Here is a 23901-nt window from a genome sequence, read left to right on the forward strand (position 1 = left end):
AAACACTTGAGATAATTGTTCAAACTTAAATTATTTCATGTCTCCTGGGAAAGCCTACTCGGATCCAAGCATTACTATAAATGGACAGGATATAAACGCAGCACACTCTCCAGAAATGTAAAAATGGATAGTGAAATCGACCTGCGTATCGCCAAGGCCAGTGCATCCTATGGCAGACTGTCTACAAATGTCTGGAACAGACGTGGTATCACCACAAACACCAAGCTAGGGGTCTATAGAGCCGTCATCCTCCCTACATTGCTCTATGCCTCAGAAACATGGACATTGTAAGTAAACATGCAAAGAAACTAAACCACTTCCACATGACATGTCTGAGAAAAATACTAAATGTCAAATTGCAAGACAAAATACCAGATACAGAAGTCCTTCGAAGAGCGTGTCTGCAAAGCATCCACACAATCCTGATGCAGTCCCAGCTGCGATGGGCAGGTCACGTCTACAGAATGGAAGACCACCGCATCCCAAAACGACTCTTGTATGGCCAACTAAGCGAAGGAAAGCGCTCGCAAGGTGGGCAAAGAAAGCGCTTCAGGGACACCCTCAAAGCTTCTCTGAAGGCGTTCAGCATAGACCCTGGCACCTGGGAGACAGAGGCACATGACAGAGCATCATGGCGTCGCGCTGTGAAAACTGGCGCACAGGTTGCTGAGGAAAAAAGAACAACGCAGGCAGAAGAAAAACACCAGAAAAGAAAAGCAAGACAAACGACACTAGCTTCAGCTGAAATAACCTGCCCAGTGTGCGGCCGAACATTCTGGGCTCACATAGGTCTCACCAGCCACATGAGGAGGCATAAAACCCCAGTGCAAAGCCCTCAGCCCCCTGGATGACAAAGTGGTCATCATCGAACCACGATGGACGAACTATATATATATATATATATATTTCATGTCAATATGCATTACTTAGGGGGGTGTGGTGGCTGAGTGGTTAAGCGCATGGCTTCCAAACCTTAGGTCCTGGGTTTGAATCTCTGTGAAAACTGGGATTTTGAGCTTCATGATTTTTAGGGCGCCCCTACTCTAATGGGCATTTGACTTTAGTTGGGGAAAGTAAAGGCGGTTGGTTGTTGTGCTGGCCATGTGACACCCTGCTTGTTAACCATTGGCCAAAGAAACATGATCTTAACATCATCTGCCCTATAGACTGTATGGTCTGAAAGAGGATCTTTACTTTCTCTTTACCATGCATTACTTACACTTTGAAATTCTCATTTTCTCAAAGTTCAACTCAATAAATAGTTATTGGATTAAATGTTCTGACAGTTGTCACAAAGGGTGGGGACATAGACATTTAATTCATACATCATACTGCTTGTTCGCAACAAAGGACACATAACTAACAATTACAAAGGAATGTAACTCAAATAGAACAAGTATTAATAACATTGAGTCCCACTCATGTTAAAGCATACATGATTTAAACAAATAATTTCATTAATTAATAATTATTTTGTTTGTGTTCAATTTTATGAATACTGTTAACTTAATAGTGTAAAATTAAGCATCTTTCTGCTTAAAAAAATATTATTTACAAACATGATGATGACATCATTAATAGATGAAAATCTCTGTCCTCTGAGCACAACATTTAGTTTAGGAAAAATGAGCTCACAAATATATGTTACAGCTTTCTATTAAATCTAGTTCTTTAGAAACTACATTGGTTTCTCATCAAGTTTAATTGTCCCTGGGTTCAGCTGTTATATAAAAACACTAAATAACTCGGTCAAGATGAACAGTGGACTTTATTACACTTGATAGCGTATATCATATATTAAATTTTCTTTTGTTGTCTGGATGTTTAAGTTGCAACATGTGAATTCTTATGTTCTTTTTTCTTCTATTGGATCTGACAAGAATACAAATAGAATAGCTCATGTTCAGGATTCTATTTACTGTGCTGTTGCTGTTTGGTCACTGGCTCAAGTTTATAAGTGTTTCAGCTTTATCATTTCATGTTTGGTATTTTTAGCTGCTGCCTTTTTTTTTTCAAAGTCCTCCACTATTATATTAATAAAAACTCACCTAGCACTAGTAGGGATAGAGATTTCTAAATTGAAAACCTCAGGTGGCATTAACTCCATTTGTTAGCGTTTCATAAGGAAAGATTTATGTGTCAAAAAAATTAATAGGTATTGAAGCATTTGGGATACATGTGGTATAGGGTTAAAACAGTTTATAATTATGTTTCTTTTTTTTTCCAATATCAGGGTTGTATATTTCTTTTTTGACTTGAAGTGTGTATAATTCCTAATTCTAAACTGGTTTTAGTTATTATCCTCTGGTATCTACTTTTGGTCAAAGTGTCTTCCAAGTAAAGATACTGCAATGGTTACAAATAAATTGGTTCTCAAACACCAAACAAAAATCTACCCAGAAATAAGTTTCTTTATTAAACTATGAAACATAATTTCATTTCAGTCAGATTTTCATCAGAATAGATAGCAATCCTTAGTCAATGTCTCCCTGTAAGTCAGATGCCAGGAGTGTTCAGTTGTCTATGATAATAAATATTTTAGCTAACAAAATAACTTGGAAAAAATTAAACCTTAAGATTGTGTTACAAAGATTTATTTTAAAGGTTATGGTCCATTTTTTGGTAATTATTAATATTTAATTGGTGCATGTTGACTTGAAAATTAGTACAGTTTTGATGACTAATTGAAAATTAGTATCTTTGTATGCACATTATTTATTACTTGATTATTTCTATCCAGAAAGATTGATGATGACCAGGGCAGGATCATAAGTTGGGCCAAGCTGATGATGGGTATGTAGCAATGTTGGATATTCAAGTTGGCCTCCTTCAGTTGTAGAGCGACTATGGTTCATCTCAAACACTTTTCCATGTGCAATGTTGGATATGACAGGCAGATAAAGTGAGTAGTTTGTTTACAACCAAGCATAGAATATCATTGCATATCAATATTAAAATCATATTGTTTTGGTCAGTACATAAAATAACTAGGTTTGGATTACTCCTGGGTCCCAGGGTATGCATGTAAATTACTTAACAATATGCTTTCTTAGGTTTGAAATTCAAGACATGTGCAGCTCTAAAAAAATATTTATTGGTGGTATAAAATTTCTCTGCAAATCAATAGTTGGCTGCATTATTAACTTGTGCGTCTTTAGATAAAAAGCACATTCATCATTGTTCTCAATTAAATGTCAAGTAAAAAGTTTCTCCATGGTAACAAAAAGTATATAATGTTTTCTAGTTGACTTCAAATATACAATGTTTCCAGTTGACATGAAATAGAAAATTGTACAAACATAACCTTAACTATTTGACAATAATGAAGATAATAAATTGAATGAATAATTTTGTCTGAATATTTTAGTGTGTTAAGTAAATATAAAAATTAAACTAGATTTGAGTTCTTCTTCTTCTAGCCAGCTTTATTGCTGCTGAGCTGTGAGCTCTTTTGCAGACTGTGCCAAGGAAAAAAAGTGTGCTGTTTTCTTCAGTTGTTCAGCACTGCCATACAGGGTGTTGGTTATGTTGGGCTGTAGTGGAAGTAGGGTCTGCCTATGGTGGGTTAGGGAGGGGCATTCAAAGAGGATATGGTTTACGGTTTCAAAGGGGTGGGCGCAGTGTCTGCAAAGGGGTAGTTGTGTGGAGTTTATTTTCTTCAGGTGGTAATTTAATAGTGGTGTGTGTCCTGTTCTTAGTTGGAAGATTGTAGATTGTTCTTTGCGGGGGAGGAAGTTAATACTGTCCAGTTTGTTAGGCGTAGTCATTTTTCTGTACATGGCTCTGTCTGTGTTTCCTGATGCCCATTGGTTGAGCCACTCCTCTTTGTGATTGTTGACTAACATTGACCTTAGGGTGAGGTAGTTAACAGGTCTATCTGGTTGTTCCATAGATGAACCTGCCTTTGATAGCTTATCTGCCTTTTCATTTCCCATGATGCCAATGTGTCAGGGATCCACTGTAGTGTAATATTGATATTTAATTTTGATATCATCTGGTGGATTGTCACAATGAGTGTTGTCAACTCTCTTGGGCTGTTTGAGGTGCTGCTGTTAAGTGCTTGCAGAGTAGATTGGGAGTCTGTAAAGACAACAATATCTGATGGTGGTTGCACTCCTTCATATAATTTGTTTTCCACTGTCTGGAGTGCTATGGTAATTGCCTCAATTTCGGCTTGGAAGTTTGAGCAGTAATCACCACAGGGTGCGCTTATCTCAAAGTGTTTATTTTGAGGGAAGACCAGGAAGGCACCAAGACCAGCATTGATGGTAGCTTTGAAAGCCGATCCGTCTGTATAAATATGGATAACTGTTTTTTGATAGCTTTCGATTGTTTCAAGCGTGCCTACTTTGAGCTCCAGTGGGTTTGATTCTTTTGTTAAGGTGTTATTTAGTAAATGTGTTTTGATGGTTGGTTGTTTGTAGTTTAGTCCGGGTGTAATGTTTGAAAACCTGGTAATTTTTCTCTGTTATTGGGTAGGTGGTGTTTTAGGGCTAGTTCGTCAGTAAGTTGGATCAGAGTTCTTTGCTTTTTTTTGTTGTTTTTCCTATTTCTCTGTGTTAGTAATTTATTTGGATGATCGTCCTCCAACCTTCTGTATCTCTCAATAGCTTCTAATGCTGCTCTGTTGCACCTTAACTTAAGAGGTTCAATCCATCCATCCATCCCAGTGGCGCTACAGCCCATGGAGGGCTCTGGCCTGCTTTAGCACATCCTTCCATTCAGATCTCTCCTGGGCCTTTCGTCTCCACGCCCTAACCCCAAGCTGCTTCAGATCTGCTTCCATGTCATCTATCCATCGCATTCGAGTCTATTTCACAGGCTGCTGTGGGAGTAGTTCTCATACCTCCACTAATTAGCCGCAAGGCTTGGTTTTGGATTGTATCTAATGATGATTGATAGGTTTTGTTGGCAGCTACTTGTATGGAGAGACAGTTATCCATTACAGATCTGACATATCCAGTGTAATAATAATTATAATAATAATAATAATCTTTATTATCCGTAAGGAAATTTGTCTTACAATTTGTGCATTACACCAAACAAAAAACATTATAACTATAAGAAACCAAAGTGTACATTCACTGTCTTAAGGTTTTCTTTTCAGCTCCCCAGGATGTTCCTGCTAGGTGTTTTATTATGTTTAAACTTTGTGATGCCTTTTCTTTTAAATCTGCCATAAAGTGATTTAGAGACAGTCTTTGGTCTAGTTTTACACCAAGATATGTTGGATTTTCTTCTTTATTTATTGTCTGAGAGTCTATTTTTAGGATGTAGTTTCTTTTTGCTACTTTGTTGCTGTGGCTAAAGATTGAATAAACTGACTTTTCTTTGTTTATTTCCATTTTCCATAATTTTGAATTTGTGGAGATAGTTGTGAGGGCTCTATTTAGTTTGGATCTAGTCAGCACTGGATATTTCTCTGTAGTCCAAATTAAAAGGTCGTCTGCATAAAGTGCCTTATTGACTGAAATGAGGTCCAGGAGGTCATTCATGAAGATTAGAAAGAGAGTGCAGCTAAGGGCTGAACCTTGTAGTAGTCCTTCTTCCAAACTTTTTTTAGTAGAGATGGCACCTTCAAGTCGGGTTTGGATGGTTCTGTTTTTTAAGAATGCCCTGATCCAGCTGTAAATTTTTCCATGGATGCCCATTTTTTTTCATCTTCAAAAATAGACCTTTTCTCCACACTCTATCATAGGCTTGCTGCAAATCTATAAATACTGCTGTAGTGTGCTTGTTTTCATGAAACCCTTCTACTGTGTCCTGGATGAAACGAAAGAGGTGGTCTTCTGTTCTACTTGCTTTCCTGAAGCCAGCTTGTGCATTGTGGAGTGAGCAAGTACTTTCTAGCCACCAATAAAGTCGGTTATTGATCATTTTTTCTGCCATTTTGCCAATGTTGGATGTTAGAGATATTGGTCTATAACTTTTTGGGTCTCCAGGTGGTTTATTTTTCTTTAAAATGGGTATTATGTTTGCGGTTCTCCATTCCTGTGGTATGTCTCCAGTTTTCCATGTATGGTTGATAAAGTTAAGTATAAAGTTTTGGGCCTGTGGTCCTAGTCCCCGAATCATTTCATTTGTTATTTTATCGGGTCCAGACTTGAGGCTTTTTAGGGCAGTATTGAGTTCATGTAGAGTGAAGGGAGTGTCAAAGATCTGACAGTTGACTGTTGGAGCTTTTTCTTCTTTCTTTAAGATATTACTGAAGGCCTGGTCCAGTTGTTTTCTTGGCTTTGACTTGTTAATGCTGGCAAAATATTTGTTGAAGGTTTCAGCCTTTTTAAGGTTTTCTGTTATTATGTCGTCAGTGCCTTTTATAGGTTGGGGGTTTGTTATTTGTTTCTTTCCTGCTAGTCTATGCTCTAAATCTCACGGCTCTATTTTGATTCCGTTCACGTTCCTTTGTTTCTCTTCGCGACGATTGCACACGACACTAGTTGACCTATACACATAGTGACATCTAGTTATATTATGAATATTCACATAGTAACAGCTAGTTATAAACATGTTGTGTATCCTCCCTAAACACCCACCTCTTATTTATTGCACAAATGCTCTTTCTTCCCAACGCTATTAGAGCATGGAACGGGTTGCCTGAGCCAGCCAGGAAAACCAGTGACTTGGCAGAATTTAGATCATTGGTTAATATGCATTATTAAATGCATGACGAGTAGGACGTAATCATCTTCTTTTTTTGAAGAAACGTCTGTATCATATAAGATAAGATAAACAGACGTTTTCACTGGGGGCGTGGTGGCCGAGTGATAACGCGCTTGGCTTCCGAATGCATTGGGGTCTCGAGTTCGAATCCCAGTGACCATTTTAAGACGCCCCCGAGTCTATTTCACTCTTATAGGTACCTAGCATGCGTTGGAGAAGTATAATAAGCGGCTGACAGATCTATTCATCTATCATTTATTATGTCACTAAATTAAAGTAGGCCTACTATCAGTATCATCATCAGATTATCATGTATCATATGGTCGGGTAATCTATTTTCTTCTTTTTTTTTTAAAAAAAAGTGCCTTACCTTTGCGTATTAAATAATCCAAACTGTTCCAATAATCCGTGTAGGCCTATAAGTATAACAATGGTTGTTCAATGGTAACTCAATGGTTATATCAACAAAAATCCAATATTTTTGAAGTATCCAAAATACGAAGCACGCTAATTTATAGGCTTACACACACAAAAGTAATTCATTGAATCAGAAAAATGAGCTGCTCTATATTAAGTATCTAAAAGTATCTAGATTTAGATCTAGATCTAGATCTTTCACTAAAAGTAGATCTAGACCAGACATAGATCTAGATCTAGGTCAAACATTTTTCCCCGTGTCTCCAACAAATCACGTGCATTTTGTTATAATTAGATTCTAGATCTATATAGATATGGCTCCTCATGTGTCGGAAGACAATCACAATGACAATGACTTCAATGAGTCGGGAAGACAGGTGAGTCTCTGGCTTTGATTAAGTTTGATTTCGTTTTGAGATGGGGCAGAATTTGGTGTGACTGATCAAGCCTTATATTCTGGAGTGGCAGAGTTTGACACAGTTCGTGAGTTCGTGCATAGATATATATATATATGCATCTGTCCTAGGGCTAGGGTAGCTTTCTTCTTCTTTCTCTCGACTGATGCAGCTTAGTTTCTTTTGCACTCGGCGAAGTTCGAGATAACACAATAAAATGAATAATAAACCAGGTCATTACCATGTTTTGGCATCTTAACTCTCGCTTGATCTCTAGAATCTAGATATAGATCTATATGTAAAATATAGACTTAAAATAGATCTATAACCATAGCCATAGCAGATAATGTTGTTACTCGTTAAATTTGATAGTAGACCTACAATCATAGATCTATTATCTATTTAATCTATCATCATGACACATGCTGCCATGCATGATGTAAATGTAGATATTTATCCTTGCATGGTCCGTGATGGGGCTAATAAATTACAGTGGTAGGTGGTGAAAAATGCTCTAGATGTCTACAGACATAATTTGATTAATTTTGATGTGCAATTAAAAATGCAGAAATGCAGTTGAGATTCTTATAAAAAAAAAAGATAAGATACATAGATTGTAGTGTGTACCAATAGTGGTAAAATGAAGTAGCTACCCCTTTCTGTTCCCCACCTACCAGACTGCATTTGTTTTGACTAGTTTGAAAAGCAGACTTTAATTTTTGTCTAATTTTGTAATCAAACACTTGAGATAATTGTTCAAACTTAAATTATTTCATGTCTCCTGGGAAAGCCTACTCGGATCCAAGCATTACTATAAATGGACAGGATATAAACGCAGCACACTCTCCAGAAATGTAAAAATGGATAGTGAAATCGACCTGCGTATCGCCAAGGCCAGTGCATCCTATGGCAGACTGTCTACAAATGTCTGGAACAGACGTGGTATCACCACAAACACCAAGCTAGGGGTCTATAGAGCCGTCATCCTCCCTACATTGCTCTATGCCTCAGAAACATGGACATTGTAAGTAAACATGCAAAGAAACTAAACCACTTCCACATGACATGTCTGAGAAAAATACTAAATGTCAAATTGCAAGACAAAATACCAGATACAGAAGTCCTTCGAAGAGCGTGTCTGCAAAGCATCCACACAATCCTGATGCAGTCCCAGCTGCGATGGGCAGGTCACGTCTACAGAATGGAAGACCACCGCATCCCAAAACGACTCTTGTATGGCCAACTAAGCGAAGGAAAGCGCTCGCAAGGTGGGCAAAGAAAGCGCTTCAGGGACACCCTCAAAGCTTCTCTGAAGGCGTTCAGCATAGACCCTGGCACCTGGGAGACAGAGGCACATGACAGAGCATCATGGCGTCGCGCTGTGAAAACTGGCGCACAGGTTGCTGAGGAAAAAAGAACAACGCAGGCAGAAGAAAAACACCAGAAAAGAAAAGCAAGACAAACGACACTAGCTTCAGCTGAAATAACCTGCCCAGTGTGCGGCCGAACATTCTGGGCTCACATAGGTCTCACCAGCCACATGAGGAGGCATAAAACCCCAGTGCAAAGCCCTCAGCCCCCTGGATGACAAAGTGGTCATCATCGAACCACGATGGACGAACTATATATATATATATATATATTTCATGTCAATATGCATTACTTAGGGGGGTGTGGTGGCTGAGTGGTTAAGCGCATGGCTTCCAAACCTTAGGTCCTGGGTTTGAATCTCTGTGAAAACTGGGATTTTGAGCTTCATGATTTTTAGGGCGCCCCTACTCTAATGGGCATTTGACTTTAGTTGGGGAAAGTAAAGGCGGTTGGTTGTTGTGCTGGCCATGTGACACCCTGCTTGTTAACCATTGGCCAAAGAAACATGATCTTAACATCATCTGCCCTATAGACTGTATGGTCTGAAAGAGGATCTTTACTTTCTCTTTACCATGCATTACTTACACTTTGAAATTCTCATTTTCTCAAAGTTCAACTCAATAAATAGTTATTGGATTAAATGTTCTGACAGTTGTCACAAAGGGTGGGGACATAGACATTTAATTCATACATCATACTGCTTGTTCGCAACAAAGGACACATAACTAACAATTACAAAGGAATGTAACTCAAATAGAACAAGTATTAATAACATTGAGTCCCACTCATGTTAAAGCATACATGATTTAAACAAATAATTTCATTAATTAATAATTATTTTGTTTGTGTTCAATTTTATGAATACTGTTAACTTAATAGTGTAAAATTAAGCATCTTTCTGCTTAAAAAAATATTATTTACAAACATGATGATGACATCATTAATAGATGAAAATCTCTGTCCTCTGAGCACAACATTTAGTTTAGGAAAAATGAGCTCACAAATATATGTTACAGCTTTCTATTAAATCTAGTTCTTTAGAAACTACATTGGTTTCTCATCAAGTTTAATTGTCCCTGGGTTCAGCTGTTATATAAAAACACTAAATAACTCGGTCAAGATGAACAGTGGACTTTATTACACTTGATAGCGTATATCATATATTAAATTTTCTTTTGTTGTCTGGATGTTTAAGTTGCAACATGTGAATTCTTATGTTCTTTTTTCTTCTATTGGATCTGACAAGAATACAAATAGAATAGCTCATGTTCAGGATTCTATTTACTGTGCTGTTGCTGTTTGGTCACTGGCTCAAGTTTATAAGTGTTTCAGCTTTATCATTTCATGTTTGGTATTTTTAGCTGCTGCCTTTTTTTTTTCAAAGTCCTCCACTATTATATTAATAAAAACTCACCTAGCACTAGTAGGGATAGAGATTTCTAAATTGAAAACCTCAGGTGGCATTAACTCCATTTGTTAGCGTTTCATAAGGAAAGATTTATGTGTCAAAAAAATTAATAGGTATTGAAGCATTTGGGATACATGTGGTATAGGGTTAAAACAGTTTATAATTATGTTTCTTTTTTTTTCCAATATCAGGGTTGTATATTTCTTTTTTGACTTGAAGTGTGTATAATTCCTAATTCTAAACTGGTTTTAGTTATTATCCTCTGGTATCTACTTTTGGTCAAAGTGTCTTCCAAGTAAAGATACTGCAATGGTTACAAATAAATTGGTTCTCAAACACCAAACAAAAATCTACCCAGAAATAAGTTTCTTTATTAAACTATGAAACATAATTTCATTTCAGTCAGATTTTCATCAGAATAGATAGCAATCCTTAGTCAATGTCTCCCTGTAAGTCAGATGCCAGGAGTGTTCAGTTGTCTATGATAATAAATATTTTAGCTAACAAAATAACTTGGAAAAAATTAAACCTTAAGATTGTGTTACAAAGATTTATTTTAAAGGTTATGGTCCATTTTTTGGTAATTATTAATATTTAATTGGTGCATGTTGACTTGAAAATTAGTACAGTTTTGATGACTAATTGAAAATTAGTATCTTTGTATGCACATTATTTATTACTTGATTATTTCTATCCAGAAAGATTGATGATGACCAGGGCAGGATCATAAGTTGGGCCAAGCTGATGATGGGTATGTAGCAATGTTGGATATTCAAGTTGGCCTCCTTCAGTTGTAGAGCGACTATGGTTCATCTCAAACACTTTTCCATGTGCAATGTTGGATATGACAGGCAGATAAAGTGAGTAGTTTGTTTACAACCAAGCATAGAATATCATTGCATATCAATATTAAAATCATATTGTTTTGGTCAGTACATAAAATAACTAGGTTTGGATTACTCCTGGGTCCCAGGGTATGCATGTAAATTACTTAACAATATGCTTTCTTAGGTTTGAAATTCAAGACATGTGCAGCTCTAAAAAAATATTTATTGGTGGTATAAAATTTCTCTGCAAATCAATAGTTGGCTGCATTATTAACTTGTGCGTCTTTAGATAAAAAGCACATTCATCATTGTTCTCAATTAAATGTCAAGTAAAAAGTTTCTCCATGGTAACAAAAAGTATATAATGTTTTCTAGTTGACTTCAAATATACAATGTTTCCAGTTGACATGAAATAGAAAATTGTACAAACATAACCTTAACTATTTGACAATAATGAAGATAATAAATTGAATGAATAATTTTGTCTGAATATTTTAGTGTGTTAAGTAAATATAAAAATTAAACTAGATTTGAGTTCTTCTTCTTCTAGCCAGCTTTATTGCTGCTGAGCTGTGAGCTCTTTTGCAGACTGTGCCAAGGAAAAAAAGTGTGCTGTTTTCTTCAGTTGTTCAGCACTGCCATACAGGGTGTTGGTTATGTTGGGCTGTAGTGGAAGTAGGGTCTGCCTATGGTGGGTTAGGGAGGGGCATTCAAAGAGGATATGGTTTACGGTTTCAAAGGGGTGGGCGCAGTGTCTGCAAAGGGGTAGTTGTGTGGAGTTTATTTTCTTCAGGTGGTAATTTAATAGTGGTGTGTGTCCTGTTCTTAGTTGGAAGATTGTAGATTGTTCTTTGCGGGGGAGGAAGTTAATACTGTCCAGTTTGTTAGGCGTAGTCATTTTTCTGTACATGGCTCTGTCTGTGTTTCCTGATGCCCATTGGTTGAGCCACTCCTCTTTGTGATTGTTGACTAACATTGACCTTAGGGTGAGGTAGTTAACAGGTCTATCTGGTTGTTCCATAGATGAACCTGCCTTTGATAGCTTATCTGCCTTTTCATTTCCCATGATGCCAATGTGTCAGGGATCCACTGTAGTGTAATATTGATATTTAATTTTGATATCATCTGGTGGATTGTCACAATGAGTGTTGTCAACTCTCTTGGGCTGTTTGAGGTGCTGCTGTTAAGTGCTTGCAGAGTAGATTGGGAGTCTGTAAAGACAACAATATCTGATGGTGGTTGCACTCCTTCATATAATTTGTTTTCCACTGTCTGGAGTGCTATGGTAATTGCCTCAATTTCGGCTTGGAAGTTTGAGCAGTAATCACCACAGGGTGCGCTTATCTCAAAGTGTTTATTTTGAGGGAAGACCAGGAAGGCACCAAGACCAGCATTGATGGTAGCTTTGAAAGCCGATCCGTCTGTATAAATATGGATAACTGTTTTTTGATAGCTTTCGATTGTTTCAAGCGTGCCTACTTTGAGCTCCAGTGGGTTTGATTCTTTTGTTAAGGTGTTATTTAGTAAATGTGTTTTGATGGTTGGTTGTTTGTAGTTTAGTCCGGGTGTAATGTTTGAAAACCTGGTAATTTTTCTCTGTTATTGGGTAGGTGGTGTTTTAGGGCTAGTTCGTCAGTAAGTTGGATCAGAGTTCTTTGCTTTTTTTTGTTGTTTTTCCTATTTCTCTGTGTTAGTAATTTATTTGGATGATCGTCCTCCAACCTTCTGTATCTCTCAATAGCTTCTAATGCTGCTCTGTTGCACCTTAACTTAAGAGGTTCAATCCATCCATCCATCCCAGTGGCGCTACAGCCCATGGAGGGCTCTGGCCTGCTTTAGCACATCCTTCCATTCAGATCTCTCCTGGGCCTTTCGTCTCCACGCCCTAACCCCAAGCTGCTTCAGATCTGCTTCCATGTCATCTATCCATCGCATTCGAGTCTATTTCACAGGCTGCTGTGGGAGTAGTTCTCATACCTCCACTAATTAGCCGCAAGGCTTGGTTTTGGATTGTATCTAATGATGATTGATAGGTTTTGTTGGCAGCTACTTGTATGGAGAGACAGTTATCCATTACAGATCTGACATATCCAGTGTAATAATAATTATAATAATAATAATAATCTTTATTATCCGTAAGGAAATTTGTCTTACAATTTGTGCATTACACCAAACAAAAAACATTATAACTATAAGAAACCAAAGTGTACATTCACTGTCTTAAGGTTTTCTTTTCAGCTCCCCAGGATGTTCCTGCTAGGTGTTTTATTATGTTTAAACTTTGTGATGCCTTTTCTTTTAAATCTGCCATAAAGTGATTTAGAGACAGTCTTTGGTCTAGTTTTACACCAAGATATGTTGGATTTTCTTCTTTATTTATTGTCTGAGAGTCTATTTTTAGGATGTAGTTTCTTTTTGCTACTTTGTTGCTGTGGCTAAAGATTGAATAAACTGACTTTTCTTTGTTTATTTCCATTTTCCATAATTTTGAATTTGTGGAGATAGTTGTGAGGGCTCTATTTAGTTTGGATCTAGTCAGCACTGGATATTTCTCTGTAGTCCAAATTAAAAGGTCGTCTGCATAAAGTGCCTTATTGACTGAAATGAGGTCCAGGAGGTCATTCATGAAGATTAGAAAGAGAGTGCAGCTAAGGGCTGAACCTTGTAGTAGTCCTTCTTCCAAACTTTTTTTAGTAGAGATGGCACCTTCAAGTCGGGTTTGGATGGTTCTGTTTTTTAAGAATGCCCTGATCCAGCTGTAAATTTTTCCATGGATGCCCATTTTTTTTCATCTTCAAAAATAGACCTTTTCTCCACACTCTATCATAGGCTTGCTGCAAATCTATAAATACTGCTGTAGTGTGCTTGTTTTCATGAAACCCTTCTACTGTGTCCTGGATGAAACGAAAGAGGTGGTCTTCTGTTCTACTTGCTTTCCTGAAGCCAGCTTGTGCATTGTGGAGTGAGCAAGTACTTTCTAGCCACCAATAAAGTCGGTTATTGATCATTTTTTCTGCCATTTTGCCAATGTTGGATGTTAGAGATATTGGTCTATAACTTTTTGGGTCTCCAGGTGGTTTATTTTTCTTTAAAATGGGTATTATGTTTGCGGTTCTCCATTCCTGTGGTATGTCTCCAGTTTTCCATGTATGGTTGATAAAGTTAAGTATAAAGTTTTGGGCCTGTGGTCCTAGTCCCCGAATCATTTCATTTGTTATTTTATCGGGTCCAGACTTGAGGCTTTTTAGGGCAGTATTGAGTTCATGTAGAGTGAAGGGAGTGTCAAAGATCTGACAGTTGACTGTTGGAGCTTTTTCTTCTTTCTTTAAGATATTACTGAAGGCCTGGTCCAGTTGTTTTCTTGGCTTTGACTTGTTAATGCTGGCAAAATATTTGTTGAAGGTTTCAGCCTTTTTAAGGTTTTCTGTTATTATGTCGTCAGTGCCTTTTATAGGTTGGGGGTTTGTTATTTGTTTCTTTCCTGCTAGCCGGTGCAGAAGGGTCCAGGCCTTTCGACCATCCTTGTTTAGATCTAGTTGTTCGCATGTTGTGGTCCACTTTTTCTTTTTTTCTGTTTTAATTTTGTGTGTTATAAGCCCTGTCAATTTGTTGTAAGTTGTCTTGTTCTCTCTAGTAGGGTTTTTTTCTATAGTCTTCCTGGCCATGTTTCTTTCTTTTACTAATTTATCTAATTCAGGTGTCCAAAAAGGTTTGTATTTCTTAACTTGGCCTCGAGGGATGTGTTTTTTTGCTGCTTGTAAGATGTTGGAGACTATAGTTGTGTAGGTTGAATTGACGTCTGTCTCAATTATGCTTGATAGTCTTGTGTCTGTTTCTTGTGAAAAAGCTGCCCAGTTAGCTTTTTTATAGTTCCATCTAGTTGTTTTGTTGGATTGGTATCTACCTGGCATTCCAATATTGAGGAGTATAGGCCTGTGGTCACTACCTATGTCTTCAAGTACTGTTATTTTAGAAGAGTCAGTAATGTCTGTAGAGATAAAAGTTAGGTCAGGTCTGCTAGTTGTGTTGTGTGCTCTGTGGAGGAAAGTTGGAGGTGAAGTTTTGTTTTGCAGAAGTTGTAGGTTAGAGGCATTTGTTACATCCTCTATTTCTTTGCCACGCTTGTTGTAGTGTGGGTAGCCTAGGGAAGGTGTGTGTGCATTGAAGTCGCCAGCTATTATTGTCCTTGTGTAGTGTGGTAGTTGTATGTCTATTTGCTGTTGATGATGGTGGGCAATAGTAGTTTTTGATGGTGTACTTTGTTCCTCCTCTCCAAAGAAGTATTTCATGCATGTCGATGTCTGTATTGTTCTGTATTTGTTTTACTGTGGCTTGTGTGTCGTTTCTTATGAGGGTCATAATTCCCTGGCATTTGGTGCAAAGGCATCTGTACTGTGTGTAGCCTGTGATGTTTATTTTTTTCTTGGGCAGTAGTGTTTCTTGCAATAGCGCTATGTGTATATCATGCTTCTTGAGTATGTGTTGGAGTTCTGTTGTCTTGTTTTGTAGGCCTAAGATGTTGAGTTGCAAAAGGTTTAGGTGTTTGCTGCTAGTCTGTTTTTTATTTTCAGTAGCTGACTTATCACAGGCAGTCCTGGAAGAAACTGCCATGCGCAGACCTTTTACGAGGCGACGTCTGAGCTCGTATGGATTTTTCGTTAAATTCCTTGGCATTTAGTGTAGGCTGGGTGTTTCCTCAGGCTTTTTTAAAAATATATAAATATATAGTCCCCGCATTTTAAGGGAGTTTTCGGTCTTGGCAATTTTCTCCAATACTGACATAAAAGGAAAACATCTAGGTCTGAAGACTGTAACCGGAATATCCATGGGACAAGGTGGGGTTGGCCAATGGTCCATTCTCCGCCATCCATAGAGCTCTCCAAATGGAACTTTTCTGCAGTAGAAAGCTTAAAGTGACTGTGCCCTGGGTATGCTCTGTGGAATCGTCACATCCTGGATCCAGAAAAAAAAACACTTCATGATGAATTTATGTCTAGTATTAGAATGTAGTGAGACAAGGACCTCTGTCTGGTGTAGTGCAATGCTATTATTCACTTAGTGAAATGCAAGTGGAAAGGCAGTGGGGTTATTTATTTCTCTTGGTCATTTCCAAGCCCCGATACCCACACGGGGGAGTATCGCCACAGAGTGGAGGTTTGGAGTCAGAGTTTTCCTTCTCCTAGATGGGTTGCGTTATTTAGGCTGACGTGCCCCATCAGCACGAAGTTCAATTGTTTATTCTTTTTCAAAGGTAGAAAAGTTCAAATCCAATTAAGTCCAGCATATGCCCTGCACTCTACATTTGATCTTGTCACTGGTTACCCAGCATACAGAGGCAAAGAATATGAACATTTGCAAGTAAGTTCTTTTTTGGTCATCAGGAATTTGTAGCCAAAGAAACATCCATTTAGAAAGATAAAACTATTAGTAGCCTAATGCAAAAAAGCAGAAGTTGCATGGATAGTGCATCAGTGCTTGGACATTGATTCTAATCTAAAAATGAATAATCCTAAAACGAGTCAGTAAATTAATTATGTTACAAGCAGATGAGACTCTTAATCATACACCAACAGATTCATCTATAATAGATTATGAATACTTTAATCTTGATTAACAAACAATAATATGTCAATTAAATTACTCCATTTTTCAGTCCTTCTCTTCCTATTTCAACACAAATTTGCACCTTTCCACATTCACACTATGCTGCACACGTAACAAATTACCTTACAACTGAACAATTCAGCAATATACAGAGCATATAGGATAAATGCCTGATGGAGGATATCTTACATCCCTGAGTAGAAAATAGATCATGTGCCACCAAGCAGATATAAGACCTGTTTGATCAAAATGGATGTTTTTTGTATGTCATTTGTCAGGAGTTAAAAAAAAAAACACCACCAAAATGTTATTTAACCTTTGTTTTGGATTCCTCAACTCAAGGAAACATACCAATACTAGAACAGTCTTAAAAAAAACAGCAGTGAGGCCAACAACTAGGTCAGTGAAACACTAGGTTTAGAGACTTCAGGATCAAAAAGACATTTAGCATTGCAACAAAAGTACATAAACTAAACAGTAGATTAACAATTAAAAAACAAAACTTGATAGAATGCTCTGAGAGACAATGACATTAAATGATTTCTAGTTATTTAAATTCTCAATTAATCTTTTTCAATCACGGAATGAGTCTGCCAAATATAGCCAATTTCATAGTACAATTATGTTAACTGTATGCCTGCTTTGGACTGATGGCTCTGGGTTTGAAATCTGCCACCATCCTCTCCCATCCTACATGAGGTTTGGGATGGGAGGAAATAGTCTTCAAATTTCTTAAGTCATTGAGTGACTAATTAACATGAGCAATTCAATATCATTTTAAAAAAAGTCTTCTGGTGTGTTTGACTGATGCAAACATTATTTATATACTTTAAGTGTAATCAACACGATCAGTGCTTCCCTCTAACAATCTCTATTTATAACATTTTTGAAGTAAGGTCTGTATAATAAGAAGATAAGATAAAAAAAAGAAAAGCTTATAGCTATAAATGTTAAAATTATCAAATGAAAATCTTTAATCTACAAAAAAAAAGAAAAAAAAATAGGTTTAGTGTTTTACAGTGTAAGAATAATACAATACAAATCTTTAGCTTGTGATTAATTTGTGAAAGATTGTCCCATACGAAAGAACTATGAAATGAAATAATATTGCTCTTCTATAATATTAGTGCAACTCTGATAGACACTTCAGAGAGTCTAGTTGACTAGATTGAAACTGTTGTGAGAGACAACATGACCTTTCTTTTCACCTGGGAAAGATCATGACAGATGGTTGACAAGGGGTGGGAATCTACTGGAATGGTTGAACAATAACAATATCATGCCAACCCTCACTCTATACTTATGCAGTCATTAGTCAAATCATTGTTTTATGGATGTGGAGCCTTGACACTTTAAGCTGATTCACAAATGTGGATGTGAGTCTCAAGATTATTTCTTTGTTAACTTATCTAAATATTTCATACACTATGCATGACACAGATTTAGAAAATAAATATAATTAGCTTTAGGAACTAAGGATCACTAAGAACAGCAGGAGACTGATACAAATGGTTCCCGGTCATTTCATTCACAGTCACTTCATCGCAGTCGATTCATCTTTGGTCACTTCATCTTTGGTCACTTCATCCCCTGGTCATTTCATCTCCTGTTCATTTCATCCCCTGGTTATTTCATCCGCTAGTCATTTCATCCTCTTATCCACCAAATAATAATTGTAAAAAGGTTGAAATTAACAGTATTTCATTTTATTTCATTTACAAGACAAAAAGTGTGACACATTAACTAAGAACAAAATATAATGTCATTAAAAATATAAAAATTTAACATTTATAGATATAGAGCTAATGTAAAGATTATTTTGCATGTTAATTGAAATCATTTATAGATATAGAACTAACGTTTATAGAGCTAAATTGTTTTTGCATGTTAATTGAAAGATAAGATAGGCTATTGATAGTTGGTACAGAAGACAATCCATTGATTCGTATTGCTGTACATCAGGGGTGGGCAACCTTTTAGTATCGAGGGCCGCATTAAAAAAAAAAATTGGGAATATATATATACAACTTAGAAAAGATACGCTAGCTAACAGTGCAGAATGTCTTTTAACTCATATTTACACTGTATTTTATTCACGTTTTTTTTTTCACACTCCACGTTGAGGAATTACAACAACAGCTAGCAACTTTTAAAAACCAATTTTACAATTTTTTAAAAACATTGCTGTTGTCTTTTAATATTATATTATCCCCACAAATATACAGTTGTACTTAATGTGCAGTATTTTACTTTTTACACTCGTACATTATGTTCCGGAACTATGGAACTAGCTTACTAGTTGTTACCCTTGTGACTGATGTCAAATTACAGTCAGTCAACATCGACCAGTGATAATACTTGTTTAGTTCCCACACATACAAAAAAAGAGACAATATATATGTTCTGGAAGTTAAAAGTCGGGACGAGGGATACCTGCCCTTGTGGAGCATCACCTGAGAGTGCTGACCATGTCCTTCAATGGTGCATACTAAATCAAGTGACCCGAACAAGACTCTGACCCCAAAACCGTCCTATATAACAGAGTCTATTCGAAGAAATGTCATCTCAAAATATACATGTAAAATGAGGACGACGAAGAAGAGGAACAGATGTATGTGTACCCAAATAGTGTGAACAGCAGCAAGGTTTTTTTTTACGTGTGGAAATACAGCTTCAGGCACCCATAAGACTCCCGTGGAAGTACTAACTGGGACTTCTCTTTGCTTGGAGTTATGTCCTCTGGAGCTGAATCAGTTTCTAGTGAGCTGATGGTATTGCAAAATGGTTTTTGACATTTAAAATTTGCTTTTATAAATTGCTCAATTAAGGAATCTAAATAAGTGTTGTACTTTTCATCATTTCACTATAAATAGTTCCACCTTTCAGCAAAGGAAAATGACAAAACCTGTTTTCTTAAACTTCTTGTTTGTAGAAATGAGAAAGCTTTGTTTGAAAAGATTTAACATGCATTAACATTTCATATGCAAACAACCAATTGTAATAGCACCTATAACAAAATCACCAAATCTGTCTTCCTCTTTTCATTAGAAATATTGGTAACTAAGTCCATGCTAAGCTAGCGAATTCATTGGGCTGTTGAAAGTTTAACCCCTTCCGTGTAATGAAATTTTATGCAGCTTTGCGCAAACTTTCCTGTTTAGAGTTTATCTCAGTCAAAGATTGAGCTGCATCAGTTGTTGCACTTGCCATCGTGTTCCAAGCCTACCCAACACTCAACACAGTTCTTTATAGCATTGAATAAATACTGATCAGAGATAGTGTCTTGAATTGAGTGTATTGATATATAGCCATAAGCGTAATCTTCGTTTACTTGAAACTTTTTATAATGAGAGTTTCAATAATTTATAAAGATATATTTTTAATATATTTGCATTTTTATTTCTATATACTGTGGGCACACCTGATTTCTGTAAGTGTCGGCGGGCCGCATACAACACTCCGGCGGGCCGCATGTGGCCCGCGGTCCGTAATTTGCCCACCCCTGCTGTACATCATTCTTAATTTCTTAGCCAGTGTTACGTATTTCTTGCTGTCAGCATTTATTAGAAATTAGAAAAAATAAAATGTTATATCTGGGTTTGAAATTGCATGCTCATATTCAAGAAAGAATGATTGACAATTAAAGATAAAATAAAAAAAGATGGCCGTCAGGAGAAAAGTTATCAGCAGCATGATCATAAGTATTTTAATCATTTTCATCTCTCAAAAGATATCCATCACTTTCACCACACATTTACCTTTTGATGATAAGCCTAGAGTGGCAAGGTCATAATTATTCTAATTGTACTTGTATCTCTCAAGAGATTTCCCTTACTTCCACCACACCTTGGCATTTGTTCATAACATTAACACAAAATGTGCAGGATAATATTGGCATCCCTATAGCAAACAGAAACAATAGAACTAAATACAAAGCCTGCATTTCAATATATCTACTTATTTACATATATTATTTCACTTCTCAAAAATTATGAAGAGTGGAAGGAACAATATAAACACTATAATAACTGTCAAAATATCAAAAAGTGTTCTAAATAAACATATTTATATATTAGATAAACAAGGGCTTAAAGGCGAAGCTTTAACAGCACTGTTACACAATAACTAGAAAAAAATATTTAAATGAGGATGAAGTGACCAAGGATGAGTTGACTGGGGATGAAGTGACCAGGGATGAAATGATCAGTCACCAGTACAAATGTCTTGAAGTTGTGAAAAAGTTATTAGTTATTTAAAGCATATAGAGACATGGGAAAAAGTTTTAAAGGATTTCGCTTGAAAATTTTATTTCACCTGAAACTGTTTTTTAATATACTTAATATTTTTAGATGTTATTTCATTTAGCACACTTTAGATGTAACAAATATACTTACCTAGCATAGCTCATGATATACAACATTTTATAGGAACTTGAACTTGCTGAACCTTTGTATGTCTTACAAGAATAAAAAAATGATATTTCTATTGTATTACAGAGTTGCACTATATCTCCTGGAATACCAGTAAATAAAAATACTGTTTCAGCAAGTAATATTTTCATTTCTAATTATAGTAAAAAAAAAAGTAAAGTTCACCTTTCAGACTTTGCAGTCTATAGGGCAGATGATGAAAAGGTAATCTTTTTCTGTGGCCCACAGTTAACAAAAGTGTCATGAGGCCAGCACAATGACCAACAGCCTTTACTTTTTCCAACTAATGTCAGGTACCCATTAGAGCTGCATGGACTCAAAGGCCCCCAAAGATCCTGAAATTAAAAATTGCAGCCTTTACCAGGATTCGAACTTAGGACACTCAGCTCAGAAGCCAAGGGCTTACTGCTCATCCATTGCACCTCCATTTCTAATTATACAATTATGAATATGTCAAAGAATGAGGGAAAAAGAGCTATAACCTTTTTTTTCTCCCACAATAACAATGACCTTATCAGTCACCTGCAACTAGGGATCATCTCATGGAAATTAGAGGATGGCCTGGACATTAGCTATGGTCAGAACAATGTTGTCCACATAACAGTTCCCCTTGCTCCAAAAAAAAGTTGTTTTTTTCCTAGGGAACACAGGTGCTGATACTGCTTGGTAATGACTTCACAGGTTCTGCCAGGATGTAGCATTTGTGCTGCAAGCTGCCCAAATGTCACAAGTTCCTGATTTTTTCCTCAGGTTTGACTACCAAAGCTATTCCCATGTTGGGCACAGCTGCAAGGCAGCAGAGTTTGAATTCTGTTTTTTCCTTCTAGGTGGATGGCAAGATAAGGCTAATGAGCCTTTCCTACCTGAAGATTACCTGGCTTAGTTGCCAGTTGTTCAACTTTGCCCCTTCTCTGCCAGACACAATATCTCCTACATCATGGCACTTTCATCATTACTTGTACTTGTTGTTTGTACTCATATTGTTAATCTTTTTAATCTTTTTATTGTTATTCTTGGTATTTATTGAAAAGGATTTTTTTTTTAGTTCTCCCACTTAACAATGGTACAGTATCATGAAAAGGCAATATTGATTTAAAAAAAAAGATGTGTTGTGCCGCTCTTATCATATTTATAAGTTGAATTTGTATTTGTTGATTGCAGAAATGATGCTTAAAAGCATGAATGAATTCTTTCTACTTTTATTTCAGGGGATTCATTCAACAGATGAAGTCAACTTCATACAGAATCTAGTTTTTTATGTGGAGAGAGCTTATAGAACACCTGACTATGAGCTTATAGAACACCTGACTATGAGCTTATAGAACACCTGACTATGAGCTTATAGAACACCTATGAGCTTATAGAACACCTGACTATGAGCTTATAGAACACCTGACTATGAGCTTATAGAACACCTGGGAAAGAGGAAATATAACAATAAAAGCACAGAGATTCATGCCAGGTAAATATAACAATAAGGACAGAGAGCCTGATAATTATAACAATGGAGATACATGCTGGTAACTTAAACAATGGAAGAATAGAGATGCATGCTTACTAGATATAACAATGGTAAAAAAAGATAACAATGGAAACAGATATCCCCCAAAAAATAAATATAATACTGGATATCTAATTTTTTATTCATTGACATCTAATTTAATGAAATAGAACACATAATTTTATCTTATCATAAGCAAGAAATGCAAGATGTTTTAAGAAATATATTATTGTATTTGTCATCATTTCAGTTGGCATTGCTAGAGCAGCAGTAAGGCAGTCAATGAATGTAACTTATTTGGTGAGCATGGAGCCACCTGGTCTGGGATTTTTGTTAATATTGATGCCCACCACAGGAACAGAACAATCTTACCCTGGGAATCAAACTCTGAGGTAAGCAAAGAACAAAGCCTCTTTGTAAAAAAAAATGCCCATGGAAAGATAACAAAAGTAAAAAAAAAAATTATGTGGGCAGACTCTTGGCAAAGTGCAAAACAATGAGTCCTAATAACCTAACTAACTTGAAAGGTTCTTTTTGGGGACTTGATGGTCAAAGATATTAGCATAGTACATGGGCTCTGGTGCTGTGGCTAGTTCGGAGATCTGTTTGTATCCTCTTCAGAGCTTATCTATATTTAACCATATTTTATTCACCTCTTTATAACCATTTTACCATTGTAATATGAGGCCAAAGAAAAAATAATTTATGTATTAGGTACTAGGCAGCCAGGAGGCACGGTGGCTGAGCGCTAAAGCACTTGGCTTCCGAACCGGGGACCGGGGTTCGAATCCTGGTGAAGACTGATTTTTAATTTCGGGATCTTCGGGCGCCTCTGAGTCCACCCAGCTCTAATGGGTACCTGACATTAGTTAGGGAAAAGTAAAGGCGGTTGGTCGTTGTGCTGGCCACATGACACCCTTGTTAACCGTAGTTAACAAGGTCTGAAAGGGGAACTTTACTTTACTTTTACTAGGCAGCCTAGCAGAGAGACATTTTTGTAGATCACTCAGTCTACAACTGCTATTAGTCTTACATCTCCTATTCTCAACCACAGCAACTCTTTCTATTTTCAGTTTGTATTCATGTTTGATTAATAGGAACTGACATTTATTTTGAATATCCCATTATTAGGTCTCTGCACAGTCCACTACATGGTTTTCATTTTGCATGATTAACCTGGCTAATTCAGACAAACTGTTCAATGCTCTAATGACACAGGGGAAGGAATACTTGGACAAACTTGTCCTAGCATATGGAAAAAGAAATGTGCCTTTATCTTTGTGTC

The 23901-nt window shown here is 36.7% G+C and overlaps 2 long non-coding RNA genes across 3 annotated transcripts in view; one reads left to right on the forward strand and one right to left on the reverse strand.

Moving 5' to 3' along the window:
• Positions 1 to 7559, reverse strand: part of LOC129922327 (uncharacterized) — a 27310-nt gene extending 19751 nt beyond the window's left edge. Inside the window, exon 1 of one of the 2 annotated variants that reach the window (XR_008774314.1) lies at positions 7034 to 7559. This is a non-coding gene — a long non-coding RNA (uncharacterized LOC129922327). The remainder of the gene's footprint in view (positions 1 to 7033) is intronic. The other variant, XR_008774323.1, reaches the window with a different exon arrangement.
• Positions 1197 to 22463, forward strand: LOC129922329 (uncharacterized). Its single transcript, XR_008774328.1, has 5 exons — positions 1197 to 1957; positions 2741 to 2902; positions 10953 to 11114; positions 16333 to 16439; positions 22324 to 22463. It is a non-coding gene; the product is annotated as an uncharacterized LOC129922329 (long non-coding RNA).
• Positions 22464 to 23901: the final 1438 nt, after the last annotated feature.

This window comes from Biomphalaria glabrata, chromosome 13 (assembly GCF_947242115.1).
Source record: "Biomphalaria glabrata chromosome 13, xgBioGlab47.1, whole genome shotgun sequence".
Lineage (NCBI taxonomy): Eukaryota > Metazoa > Mollusca > Gastropoda > Planorbidae > Biomphalaria > Biomphalaria glabrata.